Raw genomic sequence first — 11,423 nt, forward strand, 5'->3', positions numbered from 1 at the left:
AGATGGTCAGAATTCTGGGCCAGGCAGAGGCAGTGGGAGTAGCTGATTTTCAGACTTTGTGCATATCGTATCTGATCTGAACTGGTTCAGTATGCTTTCTCCAGAAGAGTTTAAAAACTGAGTAAATATTAAGCTGATCTTACTGTGTGAGCCAAACCCAATTAATTTTGGTCAGTATAATCCTAACAAACTAAGATGATGCAAATGGAACATTCTGAGTTCCGCTGACCCACTTCAAATGGAAGTATATTTAATTCAAGCCAATGCATGACTTGTTGGGCATAGTCGGAATTATTTGTTTTAATGTTACTTTACTGCATGTCTCCATGTTAAGCATATGCCTGGATGCCTTCGTTCAACCAGCCTGAAAGCTACAATATCCTAAAGCAGAGCATTCAACTGTTAGTCCTTGAGGGAGTACAACCTTTGATCACAAGTCCCTTGGCCATCCACTCTGTGTTACCAGATCAAAAATAGGGCTATTTATTTCATTTGGCATGGATTAGAGAATTAAGTCAACACATCACCAAACACAAGCTCCAGAAGATGTGGCTCAGACCAGGATCCTAATGCAGTCCCAGAGAAACAATTTTTATGGCACATAAAGTTTTTATTATGCATAAACTCTAAATTTATTTTTAATTTTTTTTCAAAAAAGGCTGTCAGTGGGAGGATTGCTGGCCTATAGCAAATTGCAGATTGTAAAAATCTTTCCACAATGAGGCAACATCTTTTTCCACAGTGACTCTGGTCCAGGTTCTCACAGCAATGTTCTTACCACGCTGGGTCATGGCCAGGTACCTTGGAAGTTAGACAAATAGAGCTAGCTAAGGAAATCCTAAATGATAGTTTGTCACTATGTCCTTACCCATCTCCCTCCCAGACCCCAAACCATTGGCTTCCTTGCCACTGGGCCAGTACACATCCTTCCCTCCTGTTCCACTTCTTCACACAATGGCCAGCATTCTGTACTGCTCTTGGCCTATGGTTTGGCCCAGGCACACGGGGCATTGGAATTCATCTAGCAGTGAGACTCTCATAACCCAAACTTCCTGTGCAGACTTCAAACATACACACACACACACACACACACACACACACACACACACGGACCAGTTCTCATGGAGCAAGAAAACAACACAAAATACACAAACTCTCTCCTTAAACCTGCCAGCAATATCCCAATAAACCCTCCTTTGTTGCTGTGGATGGAAGAAAGACTTCTGGGACCCTTCTTCTCTATTTGCAGGATGGAGCATCCTCCAAACCCCAAAAATGTAGCCTAGATTCTTTGTAGGCAGTCTCTCTAGTGAGCTCCAGATAGTTTCTGAAACAAAAGGTCAGCTTCTGAAAATACTAAGATTCGTTTTTTGTTTTTGGTTTTTTGTTTTGTTTTGTTTTTTAAGCACTTGGTTTTCATTCTTCCCAAATCTGTTTTCTGCAGAAGCTTCCACTCTGGTAGAGAGAATATATTGACACACAAGTAATTATAAGACTTCTATGCACCAGAAAAGGAACACAGGACTCAGGTCTTTTCCAGAAGAGACTTTAAACAACTGCCATTAGATTTTCTACTCAAAGATGCAAAAGCTTCCTAGAGAAAATGACATTTGACTTTCACCCCCAAAAGACAGATTTAGTCATGATAGCCTCAACAGAAGCTCCTTTCCTACCTCAGGTATAAATACTTTGCAGAGCAAAGTATTTGCTTGATGGCAATACATGGTGCTTGAGCGACCAAGACTTGACTGTACCCATTCATCTCTCTTCTTCCCTACAATGCTGTTTAGCACCAGCTCTGAATTCCTTAGGCAGAAGTTCTATTGAATAGATCTAGTCCAGGCCTTAGGCAAGGGAGGCCAAATAGCAGTCTTCATTTTCCTTTGTCCAGTTTATGGCCTCTGTTCAAGATGTCTGGAATGACAAGTCAAGGGAAATGTTATTATTTCTCTTTGCCTCCCCTTCCCCCTCTCCCAAGGTCAAGGACTTTGTCCTGTTCTGAGGAGGTGGGGCACTCAAAGATGTCTCCTGTTCTGAACCTATCATGTGGCTAATCATGAAATTCTTCCTCTTTCTCTAGAATTGAAACTCTTGAGTTATAAAAAATCCTCTCTGGCAAAAGTAAACATGCTTTCTATTTATGGACTAAATAGCCGAAGAAGCCATTAGAACCAAGAGCTCCTGAGAAAATTAAGATCCTTGGGTAGCAGGACCTCAGAACCACACAGTATGCAGCAAGCCACCATGAGTCATTTTTTCCATCAATAAAAAGTTCTTAAAACTAGTGTGTACAGTAATTGGACAAAGATCTTACACTCCAAACAATTAGAAGAGCCCTGGCTCCCAGACACTAAGGATAACTGTAATAAAATGAATACGCTCGAGCAAGTCTCTAGGAAGTATGCTGCACCAAGCACAGCTAGCAAATGGGTGGTAACTAAGGCATAACAGAGCAAGTGTGTGCCTTGCTTGTAGGACCAGAGGCCTTTCACAAGTCTTCTCAGGTAGTATGATTTGGGAAGACTGCATAAAAGCCCTTTAGTTCTTCTACCAGGATGGATAAAATTCCTACCAGCAGAGATTCATTATGCGAGAGCTTTGGCTGTCCATTCTTATTTATTTATTTATTTATTTATTTATTTATTTATTTATTTATTTATTTATTTAAAAAAAATTTTTTTTTTAAGAAATGCAGATGCCCCTGGAAGAGGCGGTATGTCGTTAACAACCACTTGGAATGGCAGATGAGCAAACTTTCCTAGACAGTGGGAGAATGAATCAGAGGATATGAATTCTGGTGGAAAGATTATTTTGCACTGTGTCAGAAAGGGGCTCAGCAGAATTAAACCTGTGAGCATGTAAATCAGATTAAGAGGAATCCTGGATAGCCAAAATTTTTAACGCATAGTAGTAGAAGCTCTAATGGCCTGATTTCTTCTGTTCTTCACATTACAATATATCTCTAGGACTCCAGTCTCTTCCAGCAAAGGCTTTAGGTAATTGCAATTATTATTTTTTTAATTAATAGATAGATAGACATAAAATTCTACAATTTTGTACAGCTATATACGCCTATACACACACACACAGTTCTGTCTGTTTTCATGGCATGCAAGCGTGTTGTCTTCCCCTTTAAACAGGATGTTTCCATCCTCTCCCATCCTAGCCAAAGGATAAGATAACCAACCAACCAACTGTGCTGGAGGCACCTCAGGCATTACAGGCCTGCTAATAACAGCTGCCCACACTCCTCATTTCATTGCCAGCCTGGCTCCTATTTCTTATTCCTACTTTCTTCCAGTTCTGCTTGGCCCTTGCTGGCCATGTGTCTGCTTTTACCTTCTGGATTCTGAAAGTGAGTTTTGTTTTCTCTAGTTGTTTCAGCCCTAGCCTGAGCCCAGCAGCTGACAATTTTGCTTCCTGAACACTGGGTGAAATCCCCACATAATGCATATTGGCTCTTGTGTTGCCCCGAGGGGCTTGGAGAGGCAGGGTTTGAGGGGTTCAGGCTGATGGGCTTCTGATGCTAGTTCCCTGCGATGCATGCTCATGACAGGTTCTCCTTGTAGAGAAGGAATGATAGAAATATTGGTCCCCAGCTATGGTGAGCCCTAAGAAGTTTGGAGAATTTTATAGCACAGAAGGGTATAGTAACATTTTATTGACATTTACTTATCTTTTTTTTTTAACCCTAATTATAAAAGTAACGTGTTACTATAGTAAATTTGGGGAAAAATAGAAAAAAGATAATTTAAAATTTTTCATAATGCCATTACACAACCATAATCTCTAAAGATTTTGGTTTATAATTGTCCAATATTATTTCTTATATATAGTATCTGTTTACCTAGCAAAATCCAAGTCACACTAGTCATTCTAGTCTGTTTTTACTTAATTTTGCTTAATATATACAGTGAATATGGTCTTTAGTTATATTTGAAGTGTTCTATAAAAACTCTATGAATTCAATATAATGGGAAGCTGGATATGAATATATGTGACAGACATTAATAAATAAGTAGGTCAACTAGAGAGAGCTATAAAGCACAATTTAAACGTGACTTGGTGATCTAGGCTTACTCCCTTTGAGACAGTGTCACTTAGAGGAAGCAAGTCCTGACAGGCAGACCTGGACCACAAGACAGAGATTGAACTTCACTCTAGAGCACTGGACTTGGGGTCAAATATTTGAGTTGTACTTCAGATCAGTGGCACGTTCTTCAACCAATCCCTGAGCTTTTCTCAGACTGTTTACTAGTCTATGAAATTAAACTCTTCATCATGACTCTTGGGTTGTTATGAGGATAAATGAGATAATGCTTTGTGAACTAGGAAGTGGTAAGTGATTGCAGTGGTTCTTTGTCACTGAAAAATCAGATCGTTGAAGAGGGCTGGCATTTCCTTTCCTTTAAGCTCACCTCATTGCTCAAATGGAGTGGTAGAGAAAAGTTTCCAGGAAAATCTCTAGGACTCTGAATATTCCTTCCTAATGTCGACAGGGTGAATGTTTCTGATTTTTCTCCCTGTTAAGATGAGCAGGATGGACATTTCCTAGTCTTCCTTTCTTCAAAGTCCCTTTTCTAAGAAAAACAAAAATCAAAACAAAACAAAAACAAATAAAGAAAAAGCTCAATAGTTGAAAACTCATACATGCTTCCACTGACTTAAGCTAGGATGTTAAATATAAAACTCTCTGCCTGAAAGCTTAAAATAAAATTTTATGATAAGACAAACTTTAGGAAACAACTTAAAAATGTGTGGTCCCCAATAACATCAAACACTAGCCCTTTGATTGCCATGTATGTATGGAAGGGTGGGGAAAGATAAAGAAACCCAGGAAATATGGCTCACTGAGAGACTCCATTCTGCCCACAAGACTATAAAACGGGTTTTCTATTCTATCTCATAAATTAAAAGACTATAAAACAGGGGATTCATATTCTATTATATAAACTAAAACAAATGTATTTATAATGACCAGTCACCTGTGGCCTTACCTTCTTCTCTGTTTATGTGTGTTAACTTGCGTCCTAATGCTCAACTAGATAATGAGCCCAATGAGGGCAGGATACACTTAGTATGTACTCTATGGCCTCGCAACTCTTGTCACAGCAGGAAGAGCTCATTAAAACCTACCATTCCAAAATACACCAAAATCTTTTCAAAGTCAATAATAAGGAAACAACTCAATTAAAAAATAGGCAAAAGATCTGAACAGACACTTCACCAAAAGGATATGCAGATGGCAAAAAAGTATAGGAAAAGATGTTCCACATCATAAGTCATTAGGGAAATGCAAATTAAAACAACATTGAGATATCACTTAACCTCCGGTTAGAATGGCTCAAATCCAGAACATTCACACCACCGTGCTGGTGAGGATGGGGATTAACAGGAACTCTCATTCATTGCTGCAGGAATACAGAATGTATTTTGGAAGAGAGTTTGGCAGTTTCTTGCAGCTATGAACATATTCTTAGCACGTGATCTTTGTACACCTTGATATTTACCAAGGTGAATTGAAAAGATGTTCACATTAAACACACACACACACACACACACACACACACACACAAATGTTTATAGTAGCTTTACTCATAATTGCCAAAACTTGGAATCAGCCAAAATCTCTTTCTGTAGGTGAGTAGGTAAACAAACTGTGGTACATCCAGACGATGGAACATTGTTCAAGTATAAAAAGAATTGAGTTATCAAGCCACAAAAGACCCACAGGAAACTTAAATGCATACAGCAAAGTGAAAGAAGCCTGCCGAAAAAGACTGCATCCTGTATAATTCCTACTATCTAACATTCTGGAAAAGATAAATCAATAGAGACAGTAAAATTGGTTAGGGAAAAATTAGATGGAGCGTGGGAGATTTAAGGGCAGTAAAACTACTCTACATTAAGACTGTAGCAGTGGACACATCATTACACATTTGTCAAAAGCCACGGAATGTACACCACCAAGCGTGAACTGGAACGCAGATGATGGACTTTAGTTAATGTAACGCACCAACATTCACTCATTGGTTGAAACAAATACAGCATGCTAATGCATGTTAATTGGGAGAAGTGAAGGCTGCGCAGGGAAAATAGGAGTGCATCCTGGACTTTCTCCTCATTTTTTCTATACAGGCAAAACTCTGAAAAAATAAAGTCTAGGGGCAGCGGGGTGGCTCTGTCAGTAAACATGTGCCTTCGGCTCAGGTCATGATCTGGGGTCCTGGGATTGAGCTGGCTTCTCCCTCTCTATCTGCCCCGCCCCCCTCCAAATAAGTAAGTAAAACCTCTAAATTTTTTTTTAAAAAAATAAGTGTATTAATTACTTTTTTAAAAACCCAGTTGATTGATTGGCTCCCTTTATTGGTGAGACATGGATCCCCAGAGGGTCTAGCTACTTTTTTCCTAACAGGAAATGAAACAGACCATGAGAAGTATGAAGAGCTTCCCACTGAATATGAAGTGCAAAGACACTATGGAATATAAGTTTATAGGGTTGTCTGCCAGTCGGCCTCCTTTCTTCCTCAGAGCCTTGGTCTCTTCTAAAATAGAATGTGCTGGAAATTTCACATGCGTCGGTAACAGAGTGGCTCCTCCCCACAGTCTCATGAGGGATGTGCCCTTGTGGCCCTGAGCATAAACGCAGACAGGGAAAGGCAGATTCAGTGCATCCCTTGCTCTTCTCCTGGGGGTGTCTGACTTGTGCAGAATCATGGGTAACTTCCTAGCCAGATGAGAAGGCCTTTCTACAAAGCCAGGGACATTTTAATGTATTTGCCGTATTGATCTTTGAACTCTTCATTAAATGAGATGTACATTTGATGGACTGGAGATGTAGGAGCCAAGAAGAGGATATTCTGGGTCATATGGGGTTACCCCCTGGGAAAAAAATAAAGGAGGTAGATGGAGAAAAGGGGGTGGGGTGTATGTGTGTTGGAGTGGGGGCAGGGAGAGGGAGAGAAAGAGAGATGCTATCTTTCCAAAATCTTAAAGCATGGCTGTTTCAGTATACCTACCATGACTTGAATTCTAAATTTACACAAGGCAGCATAGGGCTGCTTGCATGCTTGGGAGGAACTGAGGCATGATCCCATGCTTTGCCCACTCTTTTATTTTTGCCCTTTTGCTCGCCCGTCTCCCCCAAGCTAGTATATTTTCATAGTATTCTTCACTGTGGTCACCATAAGATTCTAATTAACTGGGAACCTCCTTCTGTCCTCCAAACCCTTTCGCAGAGTTCACATTTTCCATAAAAGCTTTCCAAAGAAGGACACATTCCTATTTGATTCATTGTGATATGTAAGGTATCCCAATCGTGAAGCTGGTTGGCACTAGGCGTCCCAGGAAGAGTTAGAGATTCAGAACAAATAAGAATGTTAACCCTCGGAGGAATTTAAAGGTCCTGGAGACCGGTTTCCCTTTTTTTTTTTTTTTTTTTTTTTAAGTATGAAGAAACTAGAACTTGCAAAGTAGCTTCCTCTGTGTCACAGAGCAGATCTCGGACTCAAACTCACATCTCTCAGAATCTGTTTTCTCTCCTCTTCAGGGCAGTATCCTGGATGCAAATGTCATTTCAACTTTTTTTTTTTTTAGTTTTAAAAAACATTCATTTTAATCACAAAGCACCATTTCTTTCTTTATGCACTCATTTATTCCGGATGTGCTTGGGCCCTGCTGGCCCTGGCAATACAGGTGGATGGGACAGCTGGGGCCCTGCTGGGGTCCACCCACAGCCTGCAGCAGAATGGGTGGGAGGGCTGCACCAGAACCTCAGCCTGCTGCCCAGATCCTGGCCTCGTGGATCCTCTGTCAGGATTGGCCACTCACTCACCTGCTTTGAGCCCTTCGTTGGCTTTTCACGTCTCTAAGGCTTTATACGAAATGTATTTTCCATAGAATAGCATTTAACAGTCTCTGTCCTCCCCCTCTTTCCTACCTCTGGCCCCCACCCACCCACCCCCTTCTTCTCCAGGCTTGCAACGCACCTATTCAAGCTGCTTGCTGCTAAAGACAAGGGGTTATTTTACTCACACTGCCTGTTCATCTGTCTCTCTGCTTTGGAAGGCCTCTTTCCCAGTCCGTGTGGGAGATACCTACTCATTAGTATCTGGTTCACCTCAGAAAGACTCATCTGCTCTAAAAGAGTGACCGAAACTACACCCCTATACACACACACACACACACACACACACACCTAAATTACACTGCTACACACACACACACACACACACCCCACACTTTTCTTTTAGTCCCATTTTTTGCCTCATGCAGACTTCTGTAATGGTAACTAGAACACAACATTGTGCTGCTTGGTCTGTAAGTCCATCTCCCCACTTCTCTAAAGCAGGCCTTTTGCCTTATTTATACCGCCGTATCCCTCGGGCCTCTTGTGTGCACACAGTAGATGCTTAATCATAGCAGTCTCAAAGAGCTACCATTTGCTGATCATCTGCCATTTGCCTCGTTTGCATATCTGTTCCTTAGTCAGATGTGTCTGTGTGCATATCTATGCCTGGCTCCAAGTGTGTGTGTAGGTATATTTGTGTAGACATGGGCAATAGGTATTCTTGTTTCCTTATAGATAAGAAAGGCTTTGTAGCTTGGGGAAGGTTCTGTAAGTTGTCTAAGGACATAAAGCAAGAAGTGACAGAGGTAGAATTTGAACCTGGGGATGAATGTCTTCAAAGAGAAAAGGAGGAATGGAGTGGAAAGAAGAGCTATATAATTTCAAATGAATGGATAGAAATACTCTACCCGAGATCGAGGGGTAAAATTGCCCCCATCAAAAGATGAACAGTGTATCTTGCAAAAGAAGATGGCCAGATTGGGGGTGTCCCTCCTGGAGGCTCAACTGGTGGTATTCTTTTTTGGGAAAGCCCAAAGCAAACATGCCTGCTGCCCCAGAACTGTCTGTACAATCCCATTGCCAGAAATAAAGTAGAGAGGAAAAAAAGGAGACCTCTAAAACCACAGTCCTTCCTCAGGAACTGCCTCTCTCTCTCTCTCTCTCTCTCTCTCTCTCTCTCTCTCTCCCTCTCTCTCCCTCTCTCTCAACAAATAAAAACTAAAAATCTGTATAGCAACCTAGAATCATGAAGAAATTCTCTATCCCCTCCACCCCCCAAAAGAAACCAACTTGCCCTTGAACTTTGTAAATAACCCACTTAAACTATTCTGGTTTGAACATGCCCTGTGTTTCCTGGGGACTCAGGCTGATACAGATAAGAGCATAAAATTCCTGGGAAGAAATCTATATAGACCCACACAAAAAATAGGAATTTGCAAACACACAATAACGCAGCACTAAGATGAGTTTAATAGTACCCAGTTTAATAAGAATTTGGAGAGAAGTCAGCCGCTCTTGCGGGGAGCACTGTTTGAAACACTTTCTTTGAAGGGCCATTTGGCAATACATAATGAAGTGGAAGCTGTTCCTCCACTATCTCCTAGAAATTTCACTTCCACCTCTGTGCTCTAGGGAGATTCTTACACGGGCACATGGGAAGACATGCACAGAGTGGTCATAGCAGTGTCGTTTGTTATAATTTGAAAACGGAAAGAACCTAATGTGTCTACCCATCAGTGAGTCACTGAATAAGTGATAGGATATCTACACTGTGAAATTCTATATGACCGTTGGATGAGTTAGAGCTACAACATGGATATTGGAGTATCAGGAGAGATAAGTCTCAAAAGTCTACATTTTAGGGGCAAAAAGCAAACTGTTTCATAGAAACAGTTTGCTACCATTTGTCTGAATTTTTAGAACCCAAGAAACAACATTCTCTTTTACTGAGTACATGTGCAGGTAATTAGTGCTAATTGGAGAGAATTAATACTCTCCAACCTCAACCTAGCAGTTACCTCTGAGGAGCAGAATAAAAACTATAATATTTATTTCTTAAAAATCTGAAATGAACATTGCAAAATGTTAGTATTTGTTGATCCAGGTTGATAAGCCCCTAGAGTTTTGCTACGTTAATACCGTTGTATTCAGTAGGCTTGACGTTTCCTCATTAAAAATATGTTTTAAAGAAATCGAACCCATGAACCCAGCCATCTAGGAAGTCACATCTAAATGTTTTAACAGCTACAAAGCAGAGGGTAGGGCATATTGTGAAAGCATGATAGAGGAGGATATGGGGATGAGTGTCGTCTCTCACGGAATTAAAGCACGGAAAGCTCATGATGGCTTGGATACACGATGCGACTAAATGTCAAGAAAGAAAACAGAATGAGTGCAACTCAGGAAACCAAGGCAGCTGTATAAACTGGGACATGGTTTGGACTGAGAATGTGGACTGCAGCGTGATGGCTGTGGGTGCCCAGGCTCATCCCTGGCACATGAACTCTGGGCTCACAGAAGCCAGGCCATTTCTAGACTCCACCCATGGAGAGACAGAGCCAATTGATAGCTTGCTTGCTTGGGTCAGGAATTTCTTGGCCTCTGGGCAGGGCCAAGCTTCCAGGTAAAGATTCTTGGGGCTGTAGCAGCCCAAGAGGCTGGGAAGGGCAAGTGCTGACCAGGGTGTTTCCAAGCATAGGGGACTGACAAATAAATCTTATCTACAGTGGAGGTGTGCCTATTTCTAGATGAATATAACAATGAACTCAGATGACCTTACACTGGAAGCGTTACATAAGACAGTCTGCTTCTCTGATAATTTTGAGTTGGATCTTTGAAATCACCATTTTTGTCTGTTAAAAAATTGTCACGTATCTGTTATTTCATATGATTCAACCTTAGCTAATGTCCTGTGAATCTTGCACAATATGAACTGTTTTAGTGGGAAACGTGGTGACCATGGCAGTCAAGAGTACGTGAACTTTCCTGGCTGATTCACTTCCTCCACCATAAAATGGGGAGAGTGCTCTGTGCTGCTCAGCCTTAGGCAGAATTGCTTTGAAACTGAATAATGATAATAATCATCAATCACTGAAAGAGAACATGAGATCACATTACCGTGGTGCTAATATTATACACTGAATATTGTAACACTTTTGGGTGTCATCATAATTAATATTTAGTGTAAATGGGGCAGTTCATCAAAGTCATGTCACTTCACTCCATTTCCCAGAAGGTCACCACCTGAGTAGCCAGGTGTCCTCCCTACCAGGGTTAGGCCAAACATTTTGGGACATAGGTTATTCAGAAGCACACTGTGTCCCTACGGGACTACTGGAGGTCTTGTGTCTAGATGTCCTGGGCACTCTGAGCCTTATCTCACCTTTCTGTAACACAAGGATATGGGTATGAAAGGGGGGAAAGGTGACATCTGAAAAGACACTACTGGAGCTTACCAGCCTGAAAGAACCTCCCTCCCAGGCAAGATGAAACCCTGTTGTCTCCTCTGTTCTCTATGTAAACATTCCCTAGGTCCTCCTGAGGCCCTTCAGCCTGTGGCCTCGTGGGGGTTGTT

At 41.3% G+C, this 11,423-nt stretch overlaps 1 long non-coding RNA gene across 1 annotated transcript; it reads right to left on the reverse strand.

The window, feature by feature from the left end:
- Positions 1-600: 600 nt before the first annotated feature.
- LOC140632986 (uncharacterized) lies at positions 601-4,576 on the reverse strand. Its single transcript, XR_012030621.1, has 3 exons — positions 4,419-4,576; positions 1,674-1,914; positions 601-801 (listed from the first exon to the last, which is right to left on the reverse strand). It is a non-coding gene; the product is annotated as an uncharacterized lncRNA (long non-coding RNA).
- Positions 4,577-11,423: the final 6,847 nt, after the last annotated feature.

This window comes from Canis lupus, chromosome 5, assembly GCF_048164855.1.
Source record: "Canis lupus baileyi chromosome 5, mCanLup2.hap1, whole genome shotgun sequence".
NCBI classification, from domain to species: domain Eukaryota; kingdom Metazoa; phylum Chordata; class Mammalia; order Carnivora; family Canidae; genus Canis; species Canis lupus.